The following is a 15,403-nucleotide window of genomic DNA, read 5'->3' on the forward strand; positions in this document are numbered from 1 at the left end:
ACCACCACCACCACCCCGACCGCTAGCTGAGCGCCCGCGCAGGCGGGGCCTCGGAGGTGGAGAGCGGCTTTCCGGAGCTCCTCCCGCGGAGGCCTGTCCCGGAAGGATCCCCGCGACCCCCGATCCCTCCCTCCGTCCTCTCGCCGCTGTGGGGCCCTAGCCGGAGAAGAGGCGTCAGGGCTCCCTCCTCCTGCGCCTACTTTCACGGCGCCGCAGGGATGGGCACAGCACAGCTGACTTCTGTTTGTGCTTGACTCCGGGGGTGGCAGGCGCAGACCACAGCTCCAGGGGCTTCCAGGCCTCCTGCGTGTCTTCCCCACTGACGTGCCAAGATGAGAAAATCTCCATCGTTAGTCTCTTTGACATAATAACCACCCTAGATCGTGTCTTAAATCAGGGGCTTGGCTCCTGCCATGCCCTGTATCAGTTTTTCTCCAAGTGTGGTTCCCAGATCAGGAGCATCAGCTGTACCTGGGAACTTGTTAGAAATTGAATTCTTAGGGCTCATCCAGACCTCCTGAATCAGAATCTATGATTCAGAACTTTGTGTTTTAACAAGGCCTCTAGGTGATGCTGAAGTTCACAAAAGTTCGAAAGCCGAGGGCCTATAGAGTATGCCCTGCACATAGTATGCTCTCAGATATTTGTTGAATGAATAAAGGGAGCTATTGAAACGTCAGGATGTTCTAAAACACTGCCACCTTTACACGTGTAGCTTCAAATTGAGTTCCATCCCACCCCTCCAAATGTGACCCAGAAACTAGGGACAGGAGCGTAGAAATGAATAAGACCAGTCGGGCGCAGTGGCTCACGCCTGTAACCTCAGCATTTTGGGAGGCCGAGGCTGGCGGATCACGAGGTCAAGAGATTGAGATCATTCTAGCCAACATGGTGAAACCCCGTCTTTACTAAAAAAATACAAAAAGTAGCTGGACGTGGTGGCGTGCCCCTGTAGTCCCAGCTACTCGGGAGGCTGAGGCAGGGAAATCACTTGAACCTGGGAGGCGGAGGTTGCAGTGAGCCAAGATCGTGCCACTGCACTCCAGCCTGGGCAACAGAGCCAGACTCCAAGAAAGAAAAGAAAAGGCAAGGCAAGGCAGGGCGGGGCAGGGCAAATGAATAAGACCTGAATCTGCTTTCGTGTAGCACTTTATTTAGAGCCTTAAACATAATTTATCATATTAATTTTCCACACTGGGACCCCCAAACAACAGAACCCTGGACCAATACATTTGTTCTGATATAGGAAAGCAAGTTAGGATAGGCTCAGGAAATGAGGCCTCCTGGAGGGCAGTGTCCTTGTAAAAGAACACCGTGTATAGGGTCCTGGGTTTCTGGGCAGGGATGGGGAGAGATCCAGGGGCCCAGCGAGGACAGTCCCTCTTCTTAAGGACACTAGAATCTGTGTCCCTTTCTTTCTCGGATCTCTCTTTTGATAGAAGAGGTCCTAAAATAAGTAAGTAAAGGAAGAGAGAGAGACCTTTGGTGCTATTGCTGTTTGTGCACCAGAACAGCTCACAGCCCTGGATCTGAGCTACTGGGAAAGGAAGAGGCAAGAGGTTGACAACATCTTTTTCCAGCCAGCTGTGCCTCCCTCCAGGGCTACAGAGGCTATAAGTCCTCTGCACAGACCTGTGATGAGGCTCAGAAGGACAGAGCTGCATCAGCCACCATGCCTTCCAGTTTGATAATTTCGGTTCCTGACTTTCACAAAGTGATACCCATTATCTGTCTCATTTAAGCCATCTCGTGTGGCAAAGACATCAGGGGTTATTATCCCTACCCACAGTGATGGCTCACATTCGTCTCAGGTTTTATAGTTTATGAACAATTCATACATGTCATTTCAGGGTTTCCAAATGCCTGATCATAAGAGTCCCCTGGGGACTTTTCTTAAAATATAGATTCTGAAAATATAGTTTGAAAACTGACAGTTGGTGGGTGAATCTGGGCTGCAGAAGTGTTTTACTTGGTGAGAGTTTTGAAAAAAAGAAATTGAATTTATATGCCCTTACATTCAAACATATCTGCCTATGTTGTTTCTGTTATTACTTATTTCGGACTCCTCATAAAGGAATTTTGGATCTAGAAAGAATGTCAGAGATCATCTAGCTCGGAGCTGCTCCTGGTAGGGAATGGCTAGTCTGGCAGAGTACCCAAGAATGGGTACTCTTGGGGGTACCCATTAAGTCATAGGATAAATATGCGGCATCTTTCTGGGGTATCAACTTTACTTAGATGTTTGAGAGAAGAGCCACAACGTGTATATTAAAACAACTTGTAATATCTGTGAAATCAAATGCAAAACTTGCACAGAATGTTTAAGGCAACTCACATAAGTTTCTCATTTATAGTAGTTGGCTTAGAATAATGCCTAGAGGAGCGGAGGACAGAAACCCTCATCTGCACTAGGGGTACTTCATGGGAGAAGTCCAACTTGATCACTTTTGCAATGAGGAGAGTGAGTCTCAGTGAGGCTTAGAGGGAAGGGCCTACTCTTCCACTCTGTTGCACCCCATTTTGTCTAGCAGGGAGCCTTGCATCTGGGAACACTTGCTGATTTGCTTTGATTAGTCCTACCCACATACCCACTGTTTGTGTCACTGGTGAAGAAACCAGGGCTTTTAAAGGGCTCCTTCCGGTTTCCAGCTTATTCCTCCCCAGAGCTGTGGCAGGGGAAGGAGAACAGTCCCACCCAGGCCTGTCTTGAACATTGTTGCAGGGAGTTTGCATCACCACTGAGATGATTAGCAAAGCCTCTTTAAACAAAATCATGACCTCAGCCTGGAGCTGGCATCTTTCCCTTCCCTGGAATCTTGACAGCTCATTTTCATAGTAAACTCACAATGGGAAACAGCTTTTTCCATAGCTCCTGAGGATGAAACAAAAGGAAATACATTGACAAGCCATCAGGATGGACTGAGATTAGGTTGAAGGAAAAACTCAACCCTAGAAGACCTTTCCAGTATATACAAGGGTGTTGTTTGGAATCAACTGGAAATATTTTTGAGTGTGCCTGGCACTATAGCTGGAAACAAAGGACTTGGAATAAAATATTGTGGTGAAGCTGGGAAGTTGGGACAAGGCTAAGTGTTGAAGAGAAGAAGTGCAGTCCCAGCTACTCGGGAGGCTGAGGCAGGAGGAGCCCTTAATCCCAGGAGGTTGAGGCTGCAGTGAACCATGATGGCACCCCTGCACTCCAGCTTGGGCAACAGAAAGAGATCCCATCTTCAAATTAAAGAAAAAAAAAGAGGTCAGTTTTAACTGTAGGTTAAGAGGACTCATTTAATCATTTGTTTAAGCATGTACCAAATACCAGGACCTGTGCTATACTCCATTTTGTAAAATGCCTAAGACATGATCCATGAATACCAAGAGATGAAGGGAGCCTAGGAAAGACAGCCTTCAATAATAAGACTGTGTCTATGCACTAAATGCTGTGACAGAAATCCATACAGGGAGGCACAGCCAGTGAAAACATCCCCAAGGATCCTTTGAAACTGGCTAGAAAAGCTCACACATAAGCGGCAGGGTATAATGGAAACATGCTCACTTTGTTATCAAATAGATCTGAATTCAGACTCCAGCCTTGCTGCTTCTTGGCTTCATAACCTCTCTGCTGTTCAGTTTTCTTACCTGCAAAATGTCCTGAATGATGCTCACTTAATTGAGTTGGGCACACAGATCAAACTAGGTTGTTTGTGAAAAATGTCTAGCAAAGACCTGGCCCAGATGAGACACTCAGTGTATGCTAGTAGATTATGATGCGGCCTTCCAAGAACCTTCATACCAGGAAAACCTAGACCTGAATGGGAAACACAAACATTCTAGTTGCTGAATGTATATATTGCTCCATTGTAAATTAATAAATCAGGTTTTTTTTCTAGATGCCATACTCTTATAAGTTGAATCTGGTCTGCAGAAGTGTTACTTCAGAGCCAGCCTAATCCTGAATACACTGACAAAATGGAGGACTTCCCTGGGCCAGAAACCAGCATTTTTCTATAGTGTTTTTTTTTCTTTTTATGTTTCGAGACAGAGTCTCACAGCTGGGTGCAGAGGCTCACGCCTGTAATCCCAGCACTTTGGGAGGCCGAGGCAGGCAAATCACTCGAGGTCAGGAGTTCAAGACCAGCCTGGCCAACAGTAGTAGTAGTAGAAACTCTGTCTCTACTAAAAATTAAAAAAATTTAGCCGGGCATGGTGGCAGGTGCCTGTAGTCCAAGCTACTCGGGAGGATGAGGCAGGAAAATCGCTTGAACCTGGGAGGTGGAGGTTGCAGTGAGCCAAAATTGTGCCATTGCACTCCAGCCTGGGTGACAAAGCGAGACTGGGTCTCAATTAAAAAAAAAAAAAAAAAAAAAAAAAAGGACCAAGAAGAAGCTTCTCCGCTCCTTCTGGAATCTCTGCCTTATTCAGCCCACCTGCCTCCACTCCTGCCTCCACCGTGTCCATCAGGGTGACCCAGAAGTCCTACAGGGTGTCAACCTCTGGTCCCTGGGGCCTTCAGCAGCTGCTCCTACACAAGTGGGCCCAGTGTCCACATCAGCTCCTTGAGCTTCTCCCAAGTGGGTAGCAGCAGCTTCTGGGGTGGCCTGGGTGGAGGCCGGGGTGGGGCCAGCGGTATGGGTGTGTGTCACTGCTGTCACAGTCATCCAGAGCCTGCTGAGCCCCCTTAACCTGGAGGTGGACCCCAACATCCAGGCTGTGCACATCCAGGAGAAGGAGCAGATCGAGACCCTCAACAAGAAGTTTGCCTCCTTCACAGACAAGGTACCGTTCCTGGAGCAGCAGAATGAGATGCTGGAGACCAAATGGAGCCTCCTGCAGCAGCGGAAGGCGGCTTGGAGTAACATAGACAACATGTTCCAGAGCTACATCAACAACCTTAGGTGGCAGCTGGAGACTCTGAGCCAGGAGAAGCTGAAGCTGGAGGTGGAGCTTGGCAGCATGCAGGGGCTGGTGGAGGACTTCAAGAACAAGTATGAGGATGAGATCAATAAGCATACAGAGATGGAGAATGAATTTGTCCTCATCAAGAAGGATGTGGATGAAGCTTACACAAACAAGGTACAGCTGGAGTCTTCCCTGGAAGGGCTGACTGACGAGATCGACTTCCTCAGGCAGCTGTATGAAGAGGAGATACGGGAGCTGCAGTCCCAGATCTCCGATATGTGTGTGGTGCTGCATGTGTGTGGTGCATGGACAATAGCCACTTCCTGGACACAGACAGCATCATTGCTGAGGTCAAGGTGCAGTACGAGGAGATCGCCAATGGCAGCTGGGCGGACGCTGAGAGCATGCACCAGATCAAGTATGAGGAGCTGCAGATGCTGGCTGGGAAGCCCAGGGATGACCTGCGACTTATAAAGACTGAGATCTTGGAGATGAACCGGAGCATCAGCTGGCTCCAGGCTGAGATTAAGGGCCTTAAAGGCCAGAGGGCTTCCCTGGAGGCCACCATCGCAGATGCAGAGCAACATGGGGAGCTGGCTGTTAAGGACGCCAATGCCAACCTGTCCAAGCTGGAGGCCGCTCTGCAGTGGGCCAGGCAGGATATGGTGTGGAGCTGCGTGAGTACCGGGAGCTGATGAATGTCAAGCTGGCCCTGGACATTGAAATCACCACCTACAGGAAGCTGCTGGAGGCCGAGGAGGGCCGGCTGGAGTCTGGGATGCAGAACATGAGTAGCCATATGAAGACCACCAGCGGCTATACAGGTGGTCTAAGCTCGACGTATGGGGGCCTCACAAGCCCTGGCCTCAGCTACAGCCTGGGTTCCAGCTCTGACTCTGGCGCGGGCTCCAGCTTTCCTTCAGCCGCACCAGCTCCACCAGGGCTGTGGTTGAAGAAGATCGAGACCCGCGATGGGAAGCTGGTGTCCCAGTCCTCTGACGTCCTGCCTAAGTGAACAGACGCGGCAGCCCCTCCCAGCCTACCCCTCCTCCGGCTGCCCCAGGGCCCTGGAGGGAGGCTGCTGTGCAGGGTATCACAGGAGACCCACCTGAGGCTCAGCCCTAGCCCTCAGCCCACCTGCGGGGGAGTTTACTGCCTGAGGACCCCCCTTGCCCGTGCCTCCAGCTACAAAACAATTCAATTGCTTCTTTTTTTTTTTTTTTTGGTCCAAAAATAAAACCTCAGCTAGCCCTGCCAACTGTCAAAAAAAAGAGAGAGACAGAGTCTCACTCTGTCACCCAGGCTCGAGTGCAGTGCAGTGATCATAGCTCACTGTATCCTCAAACTCCTGGGTTCAAGCTATTTTCCTGCCTCAGCCTCCCAAGTAGCTGGGACTACAGGCATGCCAACACATCTGACCAGTTTAAGTTTTTTATAGAGATAGTCTTTCTATGTTGTCCAGGCTGGTTTCTAACTCTTGGCCTCCCAAAGTTCTGGAATTACAGGTATATGGCATTGTACTCTGCCCTATAGTTTATTTCTAACTTCATTATGAATTAAGATAGTTATCCATAGGTGTGAGATTTTTATGAGAATTGTCCATTAATATTTATTCTTTCTTGTCTAACAATATCAATCCCCAGTTTTAGATGTCTATATGGCCACTTAATTAGTGATTACATTTCCTAACCTGCCTTGCATATTGGTATAATCGTGTGACTAAATTCTGGCCAATAGGATGTGAACAGAAATGTTTTCTGGCACTTCTGGGTTGTGCGTCTCTGGCTTTTTCCTCTACCCATTGGCTAAAGTTGTCTTGTCCAATCCAAGGATGGAAGTCACATGTTAAGGAGAGTTGAAGCAACAACCACGCTCTGTGCTTGTTTGCTGGGCCATAATCTGCATCATTATTTTAGAAAGAAAGAATCTCATACCTTGTCTAATAGACTGTATTTTGAGATATTTTTGTCACAGACTTAACCTATATCCTACTTAATATCTAATACTAATGCCTAATATTAATACAAGATTGAATTGTATAGCACACGGAAGTACCTAGTTCAGGGCCTAGGATATAGTAGCTACTCAATAAATTGGTGTTGAATTGGAATGTAACAACTTAAACATTTATTGCATGGCAAAAGCATGCAAATTATGTGGTAAGAATGATGCAGGAGTCCAAAAGGAATAGAATGTAGTTTCCCCATTAGCATAGGAGCTCGTGTTCTAGTGGGGGAACTAGATTCTTTATTCCTTCTTCTTCTCTCCCTTCAGAAGAATAGCATTATCAGCATTATCAATGGAAGTCAGGTCATTGCTGCAGGTGGTAAAAACAGTGGGGTTTTCTAAAAGGCCGTCAGTACTGTCTCCCACTCCCGTAAGTTTGAGGTGCTCCCCACAAAGCAACAACATCCCTAGTTTGGGTCCCACCATTTAAAAATAACGTCTTGCTCTCATTAATTTCTGTGTAGCATATTATCAAGTTGTTTTGACACATAGTTTGGAGCTTATATTTGAGCTTTACCTGCCATTTATGTCTTGTGGAGGATTGGTTTATCAAACTGATGTGGAATGTCACATGTTAAAAATAGATGGAGACCCTAAGCCGGGCGTGGTGGCACACACCTGTAGTCCCAGCTACTCGGGAGGCTGAGGCAGGAGAATGGCTTGAACCGGGGAGGTGGAGGTTGCAGTGAACCAAGATCACACCACTGCACTCCAGCCTGGGCGACAGAGCAAGACTCTGTCTTAAAGAAACAAAACAAAACAAAACAAAAAACAGATGGGTTCTATTTTAAAGGGGTGAAAGAAGGACTAGATCTAGGTGAGTGATCGGTAACCACAGGTATAAAGGTGATTGGTAGAAATTCTGAGAAACACAGGCACAGGTTCTCACTTTTTTCTTGAGGGAAAACCTGAAGAACTTATACAAAGCTGGACCACATATAGCAAGAGAGCCAGCTGCCTACTCCGGCCTGAAGAGCGAGCCCACCCTGGTCCTCCATTCCCCAGGAAGACACACAGCAGTCAGTGCTTCTCCCTGATCACGGTGAGGGCTCCATTAGGTCAGCGATTCTCAACTTAAGCTGCATGTTAGAATCTTAGAATCACCTGGGGGGCTTTTAAAAATTCTGATGCTGGCCAGGCATGGTGGCTCATGCCTGTAATCCCAGCACTTTGGCAAGCCAAGGTGGGTGGATAACGAGGTCAGGAGATCGAGACCATCCTGGCCAACACGGTGAAACCCTGTCTCTACTTAAAATACAAAAAATTAGCTGGGCATGGTGGCATGTGCCTGTAGTCCCAGCTACTCAGGAGGCTAAGGCACGAGAATAGCTTGAACCCTGGAGGCAGAGGTTGCAGTGAGCTGAGATCCGGCCACTGCACTCCAGCCTGGGCGACAGAGCGAGACTCCGTCTCAAAAAAAAAAAAAAAAATTCTGATGCTCTGCCAATTAAGTTCTGGGTTAAGACCGAGGCATCAGACCTAGCTTTCAAAGCTCCCAAAATGATTCCAACATGCAGCCAAATTCAAGACCTCTGTGTTCGATCTTTCAAGCCATATTTTTCAGGTTCCTCCCAACAGGTCTGGAGACGTTGGCTACTGGTTCATCTGATCTCCAGGTGCTAATAACCAGCACAATTCAACCCCAGCGTCTTCCTAGAGTTTACTGAGGGACTGGGTGACTCGAAGATGCATTTCTCATGTGCACTATTTCTTCGCAGGATCAGGCATCAGACCAGGCTGCTGCAAACAATTGTTCAGGTTGTGCACAGCACAAGGATGCTTGGCAAAGGGGATAAAGGGATGAAATGACTGCCTAAACTGTGCTCATCAATCTGTCACCCTGGCCTCGGACTTGGTGCAATTAGAGGGGGAAGAGTAACTATTTCTAATTCTCCCCAATGAGCTGAAGTGGCCCTTTGTGCTAATAGTGGCCCTGGTTCAGGCCTGCCTAAGGTAGAGGCAAAGTGAAATTCGAGGACCATGTGCATCAGAATTACTAAGGAGCTTATTTAAATGTATATTCCTGCGTCTTCACTCCAGATCGAATGAGTCATATCTCTGAAGATACAATCTAGAAATATGTGTATTTCACAATCTCCCAAGTGGTTTTCATCAAGCTGAAGTTTGGTGGCCACTGACCGAAGGTATGGGATGGTCTTTCAGTAAAAATAACAAACTGAACATCTCCTACATGCCAGGCCCATGCCACCATTCAAGGATATGAGAGCGAGTAAGACCCCATCCTTTCCTCAAGTATTCTGGTCTAATAGAAGACAGACAAAAGCTGTGGGTCCCAGGAGGAGACCAAACTATGACCTCTGCTGGAGTTCAGATATCTGGCATATTCAGAGAACCAGTTAGCAGATCCAAAAATCCCTACAGGAGGGACTGAAGCTCCTCCGAGAAGAATAGTCATCCCGGAGAAATAGGAGCCAGGCACCACAAGCCTGATCCACTAACAAAGTCTCCATTGTCAGAAAGGATGAGTGATTTGGGGGACAGACTAGTATCTGATATGTGTTTGTTTGCCTGTGGGCCAAGGCCCTGCTCCCCAACCTCTGTGGTCATATATCTGAGCCCCATGGAAAGCTAGGGGACTGTACATGAAAACTGACCTGTTTCCCTATCACCCCCATAAACTATTTCAGCAGAAGGAATATGACTTTGGGACCCCACTATCTGAGGGTGCGCATCACAAGGGGAGGCATTTTTTGCCACTGCTCACAATAACATCTCACAGCTTTGGCACCTCCTGTGCCACTCATCAGCTGCAGGAGGAGACTCTGGTGCCTGGTGGACACAGTTGTGCCCAGGGAAGTGCCTGTAGTGCCCATTGGACAAGGTATTGTCTGGCAGAGGCTGGGGCAGTAAAGGAGAGACCACCTGCAGACACCAGGTGGTGACTAGCTAGATTCATCTATGAACACATATGAGACACCCCCAGGGAATGTCCACAGATACTTGGGCAGTGTTTGAGGGGCTAGGATCATGTATTAATAACATTAGTGGGTAAAAGGAAGCAAGTGGAAAGAGCTCCCCCCGGAATGGGTGACAGACTCGCTTTCTCTCCATTTGTCATCACTTTTACAGCAAGAAATTGGTGCCTAATCAGGATGACTTCTAATTTGTAGCCCAGACTGCACATTCTAAAGACACTGAGACGCCCTGAGGCATGGGCGCCAGGATGGATGGGGCATTGGGAGGGAAGGAGCAGGGCCCTGGAGTTCCTGAGGGGAGAGGTGTGAGTGATTTCCTTTGCCTAGTTTGGAAGGTCTAGTGCATTCTGGCTCCAGGCTGCCTTTCCACCCTCATCTCGTGTCCATCTTGCCCTCATTCCTTCTGCTCTGGCCATACTGAATTTCTCTTAGTTTATCTCAAGGCACCACTCTTCTGTGCTTTAAATGTGCGGTTTCAGATGCGTGACATGTTTATTCTCTCCTTTTTACCTGACCTACTTCGAATCTTTCAGATTTTAGCGAAGATATCACTCAGGGGAACGTTTCTGGATTTGCCAGTTTAGTGTACAGGACATTCAATACCGTCCATAAACTCAGATGTGGAGAAAATGTAACTCTTTGGGGTGATGGAAATGGAATCTCAATTTCAATTTGGGTTCTTCTCATAACTTGGGCTAAGGTCAAAATTCCAGGTGTCTGCTCATCAGTCATCTGTGTGTCCAGGAATCTATCAACAGAGATGTCCATATCATTAAGTCAGGGCTCTCTTAGCTGCTTCAGTGCCAAATTTGGGGCACTAGGGTCTTTGCTAGGCCCTCTATAATCCCATGTGCCTAGAGTCAACACCACCAGCACACAGTCATTTTCTTCCTTTTTTCTCCTGCTTCCATTCTGGAAGAAGTCTTTTCCAATTCAGGGACAAGTTTCTTTCATCTCGAACTTGGATCCTCCAGCAATCCTCCTGCCTCGATCTCCCACAGTGCTGGGATTACAGGTGTGGGCCCCATGCCTGGCCATTTCTCTTAACCCAAATCCCTATTCTCCTCAGTGGTTACTGACTTCTTGTCCAAAACTTTGTATTAGTTTCATAAATACAGAAAGGTTGAAATAATAATAAAATGAACATTCTTATACACTCTACTGAATTCGAAAATCGTTAAAAATTTATCACCATCTTTTTTTCACCTCTTAGTACTAAAGCCTGTCTTCTAAAGAGAAAGACATTCACCTACGAAACCACAATCAATACTGTGGTTGCATCTAACAGAACTGTTGATAGCTCCGTAAAATTGTCTGATATCTAGTTCATAGTCATTTCCCCAAAATGTTTCATTCCAAGAATGTTTGTTATGCTTCAGAACAAAAACCAGGATCCAATTTAGAGTCACACATTGCATTTGCTGTTTATGTCCTTCTAGTTTATTTACATCTAGAATAGTCCCTCCGCCATTTTATATTGTTATTGTTGCTTCATGACATTGAATTTTTGAAGGATTCATGTCCATTATCCTAAAGAATTTAGGCTTTTGAAAACAAAAGCCAGAGAACTCTGCCCCCAGACTTTCCCTGAGGCAAGAAGTATAACCTACCTGTCTGGTTTTTCGAGGACTGAGAGTTTTCCCTGGCCATGGGACTTCCAATGTCAAAATCAAGAAAGTCCTGGGCAAGCCAAGATGAATTGGTCACCCTAGAGGCAAGGAGGTATGGAATTGGATATTTGCTTGAATGGTTGCAAGGCATAGAGTGAAACATTATTTAAAATGAATAATCCAATATTATGCAGCCACACTTGGTTAATAAATATAACATCCTGTGGTTATACTCTTGCAATATGCATCATATTTTTGACTCTGTTTGACGTCTGAATTTCCCAATAGGTAGTAAACTCCATGAAGGCAGAGACATGTATATCTTTCTCATTACTCTAATCTCATTGTATCCCCATAGTTCTGGTACATGTCAAGTATTTATTTATTTATTTATTTATTTATTTATTTATTTATTTTTGAGATGGAGTCTCACTCTGTTGCCTAGGCTGGAGTGCAGTGGTGTGATCTTGGCTTACTGCAACCTCTGCCTCCGGGTTCAAGTGATTCTCCTGCCTCAGCCTCCCGAGTTGCTGGGACTACAGGCGTGCGCCACCATGCCCGGCTAATTTTTGTATTTTTAGTAGAGAGGAGTTTTCACCATGTTGGCCAGGATGATCTCCATCTCTTGATCTCATGATCCACCAGCTTCAGACTCCCCAAGTGCTGGGATTACAGGTGTGAGTGACCACATCCAGCCACTAAGACATGTTGAAATAGTAAGGCTGCAGCCTACTGGTAATTTCCATACCCCTGTTCACTGAGTATTGTTAGGTTAGTTTCCTGCATAGAAATCTTAACAAGCATTCTGTGCAGCTGTTCTGGCCTTATGGATGAGACTCCAGAAGTTTAAATCATCTTCAAGATCAAATTAAGACCTTAACTTCTAAGTCCTCAGGGTCTTCATGCAGCGAGGGGATACAGATAAGGGTAGAAAAATATCTGGGAATCTGGAGATACTTAATCCATTGGCTAAGCAGCACTGGACCATATACCAAGGTCCTAAGGAAATCAATCACACCTTAAGAAAATTTAATTAAACTGGACAGAAATTAACATAATAATTTCATTCAGTCCTTGCCTTATTCTCCAGATTTGAATCCCCCAGGGTCATTAAATGATTGGCCAAGGAGAGGTTAGGGTTGGGAAGTTGAAATAAGGTATAATTCTGAACCCGGCCTGAACTCCAGATCGACTCAAGGCCAAGTCTGGCCTTTGGAAAGATTTAACCCCAAAGTCTGGCCTTTGGGGTTAAAGATTTGGTAATGGACTTATTGTATCATTGGGTACCTGATTATAGAGAACTCAGGTGGAGGCTAATCGGAACAGATTCCTGAAGGCCGAGTGCCCAAGGCTATCAAGGTCCAAGTGGAAGACAGCACATCTCAATGCCTGCTCTCTCATTCCATTCACCCTCTTTGGAAGAAGGTCCAGTTGAGACCCGTGCTGAGTCATATAGGCCCGCCTTTGTGACAGGAATCCTCATATCAAACACACTCCAGAGAAAGAGGTGATACTTCACCACGAAGTATCAAAAGAATGATAGACAAGAGCATAGAGAAGAAAAGAACTTCCTATGAAGAAGTTTTGAAATGCATCATGAGATTTGTTTTTTTCTTCTGAGCGTCAACAGAGTATTTTTCCTGTCCTTCACATCAGGGTGAAGAAGACACCAAAGTACTGTCCAGGACATGACGGGAATGGCCATTTTTGGAGCAATTACTGTGTACTTGACCTATGACCTCATTTAACCCTTGCAGCAGTCCCAAGTCACAATGATCCCAGTGAGGTATTGTTAGAAAACTGAGGCTCAGCAAAATTAAGTAACTAGCTAAAGGTTATATGGCTGGGATATGGAAGTGCATAAAGATTTATCCTCACGCTGTCAGACTCCAAATCTATGCTGTTCCCACCATCCCACCCTGTACTCTTCTGAAGATGCCATGGGCCTAACAGTCCTAAACAGTCTCAGAAGTGGGGGCATTATTAAATCCAGGTGAAAAAGACAATCATTGCTGGAGTGCTGTATGAAAGGCACTGGAAAGACTTTTGCTCCCCAATTTTCTCGACCACATCTACCACAATGCCTGCAATCTTGGCACGCATTTCTTTGAGATGAATATTGGGGTCCTGCCTCTGAGAGCCATTCAAAGTGGACTAGTCTGATCTAGAGGTTGTGGGGTGAGGTGCTCTGTACTCCTCTCTGTCATCTCTATTTTGACACATCCCAGATACTCCAGCAGCTCCATTTCTGGGTATTAGCTGTGAAGTTGAAAACAGAGTATTTTTCCTTCTCTTTGGCTTGATTGTCTTTCACCCTTGGGGGAAAGGGAGGGGGTGCTAATGGCTTGGAGGGTGGCCAGACTATTCCATTTTGCAATCTCCAGCCACAGCTGCTAAAGAAAACTTATATTGTGTTTTCATTCTGTGGGGAAAACATGTTTTGTTTTGTATTCTTGTGTAACCATGAAACATCTGGGGTAACCTTAGCTAAAACTTCCTTCCAGTGTCGTATTTGGGCTCAATGATAGAGAGAAATTTTCACCTTGAAATGTAAGCTATGACAGTGTAATAAGTTATTATGACTTGTGCTTGGATGCACACCCAGTAGGGAGCCATCCAGTTCTTACAACTCAGGCCCTCTAAACTAAAACCCCTTACCCTTATGTTACATCACACTGTCCCTTATAAATGGTCAGGGCCAAGAAAATGATATTTGGGCGCTCAGAATTAGGGAAACACTGTGAGGGCTTAGGAAGAACTCTTCAATGCTTTCAGCTGGTGGCTCTCCAACTGCAGCATGCATCAGAATCACCCAAAGGGCTTGTCGAAACTCAGATTTCTGGCTCCCATCCCCAGAGTTTCTGACTCAGTAGGTCTAGGGTAGGGCCTGAGAATTTGCATTTCTAACAAGTTCCCGGGTGATGCTGATGCAGCTGGTCTGGGGACAGTAAGAATCTCAGCTTTAAACTTTTTTTAAACTTGGGTCAACCCAAATGCCGAATCGAATAAAATACAAGGAGAGGCAAAAACTATATACAGTGACAAGCTTCAGTTTCATGCTTTGTTTTGTTTTTCTAAATAGGTAAGGGCTGATGCTAAGATGAGATGACCTCATCTAATCATTGTCACTGGGAGTACAGGTTGGTATAAACATTTTAGAAAACAAATTGGCGGTAAATAAATATTTCTAGGCATTGATTCCACTTCTAGGTACCTCTAAGAAAATAATCAGAAATATGCACGAAGATTAAGGTACAGGGATGTCTATGGCAGCTTTACGTAAAACGATAGATACTTGGAAATCACATGAATATCCAATAGTTTATCAGTTATAATAATATCTCTACAGTGGAGTGTTAGTAAAGTAATTGGAGAAAAAAATTTAATGACAAGAAGAAATGTTTATGATAAATTATTGTAATATGTGAAAAGTAAGATCATAGAGCTACATGTATCATTTATCAACTATATAATACATATGTACTTCTACAAACAGCATACCAACTAAGGAAACACACTGACATGTTAACAGTGATGATTTCTGGATAGTATTATATTTGTTCTAAGATATCATTCACTTCTTCCCTGCCTAATCTTCTAAAATAATCTATCCCACTCGAAGCCTCCCCTCTTCATAATATCCTCTTCTGGAAGGAGCTCTTAGGCTGACATATTTAAACCACATGATCCCACCCTTTCAGTGGTAGGCGGTTGGCTGTATGGACATGTGACCCAAGGTGAACCTACTAGTGAGTGTCTATCAAACGCTTTACTGCTAACCCCAGAAACTAGGGCTAGAGAGCTGTGGGATGTACATATATTGAAGTAGGGCTGGTGGGCATTTTAGGCTGTGTGCAAGCAGAGGAGGCTACTACAGGTCTGCTGCTTTATCAGCGATTACTGTCAACACAATACAGGCCCAGGAGCTAAGCAGCACACACAGGCAGGAGCCCA

General features: G+C 45.8%; 1 pseudogene; it reads left to right on the top strand.

The window, feature by feature from the left end:
• Positions 1–1,344: 1,344 nt before the first annotated feature.
• Positions 1,345–5,911, top strand: LOC112627498 (annotated as a pseudogene).
• The last annotated feature ends 9,492 nt before the right edge of the window (positions 5,912–15,403 follow it).

This window comes from Theropithecus gelada, chromosome 7a, assembly GCF_003255815.1.
Source record: "Theropithecus gelada isolate Dixy chromosome 7a, Tgel_1.0, whole genome shotgun sequence".
In the NCBI taxonomy this organism is placed as follows: Eukaryota; Metazoa; Chordata; class Mammalia; order Primates; family Cercopithecidae; genus Theropithecus; species Theropithecus gelada.